Here is a 6,782-nt window from a genome sequence, read left to right as displayed (position 1 = left end):
TGATGAAAACAATTAAATTCATTTTTATTTGTATAGCACTTTTAACAATGGACATTGTTGCAAAGCAGCTTCAGGGCTCTACGGTTCAATTCAATTCAATTCAATTCAATTTTATTTGTATAGCGCTTTTTACAATAGACATTGTCTCAAAGCAGCTTTACAGAAATATCAACATGGTATACAGATATTAAAGGTGCGAATTTATCCCAACTGAGCAAGCCACTGAGTGGCGACGGTGGCAAGGAAAAACTCCCTAAGATGTTTTAAGAGGAAGAAACCTTGAGAGGAACCCGACTCAGAAGGGAACCCATCCTCATCTGGGTAACAACAGATAGTGTGAAAAAGTTCATTATGGATTTATATGAAGTCTGTATGGCCTTAGGAGCAGCCGTAGTCCCAGCAGTCTGGAATTAAAGAAGATTTGAGCTCCATCCAGAGGCAGAAAGGATCTGGATCTCTAGTATCTCCATAAATTCATGTGGGGCTCGGCGAAAGGAGAGAGGGAGAAAAAAGATTATTATGACTGCGAAGTAGTAGAACAGAATCTAGTCAGGGTAGGCTTGAGTAAACAAATACGTTTTAAGCCTAGACTTAAACACTGAGACTGTGTCTGAGTCCCGAACACTAATAGGAAGACTGTTCCATAACTGTGGGGCTCTATAAGAGAAAGCTCTTCCCCCTGCTGTAGCCTTCACTATTCGAGGTACCGTCAAATAGCCTGCATCTTTTGATCTAAGTAAACACGGTAAGTACGGTAACAGTTTCTTTTAGGAGTATTTGTGCTCAAACATTTAGGAGCACAGTCCAAAATTTAGGAGCACGGTTGAAGTTTAGTCTTTTTAGACATGGTAACATTAATGTGCCACAATATAATGCACAAGTAGGCATGAGAAAACTTGAGCTTGTCAATTTTGACAGAATTTAGGAACAAATTAATTTACCTTCTGATAAACTAAATTAAAAATTTTAATTTTACAGGCTGTATGCAAAAAACAACAACCGTTAACCTGTTCCACCTTGTAAACAAATACAAAAAACCCCAATATTCAGTCTTTAAAGTCTGCTCCTCTTAAATATATATAAAGCTACACTATTAGCCATTTTCCTCTGTCATGGTTCTGGGCTGGAGTCAGTTCTTGAACCACTCTGTGTATATTGTGTATATATCTGAATAATCTTATATAGGATGTGATTGGGTGAGTTAATTTATCCGCCAGATGCAACGCGCTTTAGTTTAATGGTGTTCATTACTGATGCTCCGATCAGGATTTTTACAGCCGTTATAGATTTCTTGTCATCTTGATCAACCAAAACCGATCCGGATATCAATCTTTTTTTTTTAAGCTTTAATCAGATGGGCTATCATAAACAGTTAAATGTAAGCTCTCTGCTCATAATCACAGTTAACTGAATTAAAATATTAGCAATGAGAAATACTGTTGGATAATTGATAAATAAACAAGCATAAAATATTTATTTTTAATTATCTTAAACAACAAAGAGCCCTAATTAAAAGTAGACTACAACAAACATGATCCATATTAGGAAAAAGGCTAATAGCCTTCTAAGAAAATAGCCTACTAAGCTTAATGTCAAATTGATATTAAATGCAACCCATAGTAATTAAGCATTATTTCATTTCTCATTTTATTTATATTTTATGAATGCATTATAATATCTATTTTTTATATTAAATAATTTATTTATAACTAAAGCACACATTCTGTCTTTACATTTTATTAGTTTTTTTGTTTGTTTGTTTGTTTATCAGTTGTTCATAGTTATCGGTTCCCCCAGTACAGTGTTGCCATGCCTGCTGAAAATATTGTTTTTTTGCTGGATTAAATCAAACCATGAACACTAAGTTTACTTTTCTAGTGATATCTGGCAACCCTGAGTTTAAATGACGTGAATGCACTGTCTATTACAGTTGGTGAAGGGAGAGCGGCAGCTGTTTACAGACTGAACAGTTGCTACTCTTGATTATGATTGGTGAGGAATTATTTAATAAAGAAGTTTGAATTACACCCAACCTTGTAGCCTTAGCCTTATAATTAACTTACTCATGCTTTACGTGGCTTGTGGCTACACGAGCATGTCACAGTCGCAGATTCAGGTCATTTTGTATGACCAATAAAAGATCGCAGTTTGTGAGATTGGCAAGTTGAAGCAGATGATGGACAGTGTTACTCTTGTCATTATAATGGCTTCTTAGCAGTATTTGCACACTTGTTTGGTTGACGAGGTGATGAAAAGCAGTGCGAAAGTAACTTGCGCAGTGTAGCTAGAAGCATTTTGGAGTTGCAGTTTTTATTCCGACATATGCACCTATATTTTTTTCACAGTCGCACAAAGTACTTTTCTTGCACTGTAGAGGCCTGAGCTTTGTAGAAACATATCAATTTCAGAATAAATGAATAAATGTATCCCTAATGAGCAAGCCATGGGTAATGGTGGCAAGGAAAAACTCCCTGAGATGATATGAGTAAGAAACCTTGACAGGAACCAGACTCAAAAGACTCAAAAAGTGGTGGTTTGACAGTTAAGGCTCTGAGTTACTGATCGGAAGGTTGGGGATTCAAGCCCCAGCACTGCTAAGTTGCCACTGTTGGGCCCTTGAGTAAGGTCCTTAACCCTCTCTGCTCCAGGGGTGCTGTATCATGGCTGACCCTGCACTCTGACCCCAACTTCCTAACATGTTGGGATATGTGAAAAAATAGAATTTCACTGTGCTCATTATCATTATCAATAAAAGGGAACCCATTCTCATCTGGGTGACAACAGAAAATGCAATTAAGTAACTAAGTTCCCTTCTATAACTCTATATGGTCAAAAAGTGCAATTGTGTAAACAGGAGCTTATGAGCAACCCATGAATATGAACAACTGAGTAATTTCTGAATTCATAATAGTTTTAATATTAAGTCTATTTTGTTGAAGTTATGAACTGTGAGACTGAGACTTGAGTGCAAAACTGTTTTCAGAAATTGCAGTCCTAAGCCATTTTTATGGTTTCTAAGTGGTACCATCGATAATAATCTCATTGATCTTTAGGCTGTCCATTTGGGGCCATCCTCAGCAGCAGCGAGTGTGTTTTAGGTGAACTCCAACCAGGATCACTGGTATCTCAGGAATAGCATGTGTAACTCGAAGGAGAGAGAGAGAGAGAGAGAGAGAGAGAGAGAAACACAGATTATTAGGTATGCTCATTGTCTCATAATGGTTAAAGACATTGTGTACATTGTGTGCAGAGTGCAAGCAGGGACTCCAGCAAGACTAGCTATGACAGCATAACTAAAAGGGAGAGCCAGAAGGTAATACAGACATAAGGGTGCCCTGCATAGCCAGTGGGTGCTTCACAAAGGATAACAAACCTGTTAGACACATGAAGCAGAGGGGAGTGCCGATCCCATGGGCGAGCCTTAGCATTAGCTTTGACTTTGCAATTATCTTCGCAAGTTATCTTTGCAAGTCGTCACCCATTCACCCTGTTCTAAGGGCTCTAATGTCAGAGTTGGGGGATTGCTAACTCCACCTAAGGCATCCAGAGTTTCCCCCACAGAAACTATGCTGCTCCTCACTCTTGCTAACCCTCTCCAGCATCTGGATGCACACCTCTAATGGTGCAATCTTCTCCTTCAGAGAGCTAACTAATATACGCTTATCACAAATAAAGCAATTACTAATGATGCAGGAAGAATGACTAAACATCCTGCACTCAACACACAGAACAAGCTGTTTGCTATGTTGAATGTTTAACATACCTTAGTTGAAAATTTGTTGAGATTATACTAGTCAGATCCTAAGGGGATCTGCTTGTTGTCTTTAGACAAAAAAAACCAAACAAAAACAAATAAAGCAATCTTTGGGAAAATAAAAATGTGGAAGAAGAGGAAAGTAAAAAAAATTACAAAAAAAGAAAATGATAGCACAAAATTATTGATGAAAGCAGAAAGAAATAATATAGTGTAAACGCTGACACAAGCAAAAAATTCCTGGCAAATGATTAAAAAAAATGGTGATCGCTATCCAAATTTATATTAGTGCCCTCCACTAATATTGGCACCCTTGGTAAATATGAGCAAAGAAGGCTGTGAAAATTTGTCTTTATTGTTTTGGGGTTTTTTTTTTTGCAAAAAGTATATTAAATATAGGTGTGCAACAATTATTGGCACCCCTATGAATTCATATGAGAATATAATATTTTTTATATATATATATATATATATATATATATATATATATATATATATACACACACACATACACACACACACACACAGTATCTCACAAAAGTGAGTACACCCCTCACATTTTTGTAAATATTTGATTATATCTTTTCATGTGACAACACTGAAGAAAAAACACTTTGCTACAATATAAAGTAGTGAGTGTACATATTACACTGTTATAAACTTGTATAACAGTGTAAATTTGCTGTCCCCTCAAAATAACTCAACACACAGCCATTAATGTCTAAACCCCTGGCAACAAAAGTGAGTACACCCCTAATTGAGAATTTCCAAATTGGTTCCAAAGCGTCAATATTTTGTGTGGCCACCATTATTTTCCAGCACTGCCTTAACCCTCTTGGGCATGGAGTTCATCAGAGCTTCACAGGTTGCCACTGGAGTCCTCTTCCACTCCTCCATGAAGACATCACAGAGTTGGTGGATGTTAGAGACCTTGTGCTCCTCCACCTTCCGTTTGAGGATGCCCCACAGATGCTAAATAGGGTTTAGGTCTGGAGACATGCTTGACCAGTCCATCACCTTCACCCTCAGCTTCTTTAGTAAGGCAGCGGTCATCTTGGAGGTGTGTTTGGGGTCATTATCATGCTGGAATACTGCATACTGATCATGCTCTGCTTCAGTATGTCACAGTACATGTTGGCATTCATGGTTCCCTCAATGAACTGTAGCTCCCCAGTGCCGGCAGCACTCATGTAGCCCCAGACTATGACACTCCCACCACCATGCTCAACTGTAGGCAAGACACACTTGTCTTTGTACTCCTCACCTGGTTGCCGCCATACACGTTTGACACCATCTGAACCATAAATGAACTTGTTGCCAAGAAAAGATGCCAAGCATCCAGCTCTGACAAAATGGCATAAGTGCAAAGAAAATGAAATGTTTTGATTGGTTATTATTTTAACTTTTATTTAAAAGCACAATTTTTATTTATATTTTCAGGTTTTTTGCAACATGTTCATATTTTGAATTTGTATAATTTTGACAGTAGATATTTTTATGGAGAGCAATATTTTTTAAGTTATTTAAAGTTTATTTATTTCGGAATAATATTGTATCCTATCTGTTTCGATTCATATTTATGTTCAAAAAACGTTAAGTTTTAGTCTGTTTGATAAATGTTTTTCCTGTTCGGCCCGCGACCTAAAGTGTGATTTGAGTTTTGGCCCCTGTCCGATTGAGTTTGACACCCCTGGCCTAGGCCATCTTTATGTAGAGCAACAATTATTTTTTTCAGATCCTCAGAGAGTTTTTTCCATGAGGTGCCATGTTGAACTTCCAGTTACCAGTATGAGGGAGTGTGAGAGCGATGACACCAAATTTAACACACCTGCTCCCCATTCACACTTGAGACCTTGTAACACTAACAAGTCACATGACACCGGGGAGGGGAAAATGGCTTAGGGGTGTACTCACTTTTGCTGCCAGTGGTTTAGACATTAATGGCTGTGTGTTGAGTTATTTTGAGGGGACAGCAAATTTACACTGTTATACAAGCTGTACACTCAAATAAATATATAATCAAATATTTACAAAAATGTGAGGGGTGTACTCAATTTAGTGAGGTACTATATATATATATATATATATATATATATATGTTCCCATTGATATTAAAATGTTTTTTAGTATATGTGGGTGAGTAGGAGCAGGAAATTGTTCAACTATGACTTCCTTTTTCACAGGGGTATAAATATGAGGTAACACATAGGCCAAATTCCCTTAGTCATTCATAACAATGGGTTAGACCAAGGAATATAGCTGTGATATGTGGCAAAAGGTTGTTGAGCTTCACAAAATTGCAAGTGACTATAATAAAATAGCAAAAGCATTGAAAATGCCCATTTCCACCATAAAAAAGCTAACATAGTAGACCAGATTTCAGTAAAACCACCCCAAAACAGAGTACCAGATTGGAATGAAATCACCAAAATGTGTGAGAAATTGATTGACATATTGGAATATAATTATAAAATGGGTAGAGAATAGGTTGTCAGATTATACTATAATCACACAATTGTATTCAGAGTTAGTGTAGTGTAAGGGTGTAGTGAGGATTTTATACTGGAATTATGCACATTGATATTCAGATTTCACATGTTGCTACAGACACAAGCGCTATGCAGAAGTTACTTGACAGTTATATCCATGGGGCAGAGGAGAGAGCAGCTGAATCAGAGACTTTGGCTGCATTTAAAATCATGTACTGCGACAGTTGCATTTGATTCAGTACCTACAGCTTGGCCGTTGATACAGTATGCACTGATCAGTATAAGTGTGCAGCAAGAATACAATCCAGATGTACCACATCCGCCATGTTGGCATTGTAATGTGACCTACAAATTAAAAAGAGCAGGTGCGCTGCCTTCTGCCATTTTTGATTCTGCCAGCTCTCCCGTGCCAGTCCCGTCGCCATAAGGACGGCATAGCGCATCTTCCATTAGTTCCCCACTGCAGAATCTCTGAGGAAGCAGTAGGTCATCCCGGTTTTTATCGCCTACTATTTTATGAATACTGAGAATTTGGATAT

This window comes from Ictalurus furcatus, chromosome 26 (assembly GCF_023375685.1).
Source record: "Ictalurus furcatus strain D&B chromosome 26, Billie_1.0, whole genome shotgun sequence".
NCBI classification, from domain to species: Eukaryota; Metazoa; Chordata; class Actinopteri; order Siluriformes; family Ictaluridae; genus Ictalurus; species Ictalurus furcatus.
The sequence above is the reverse complement of the archived record's forward strand: the minus strand, read 5'-3'. Positions refer to the sequence as shown.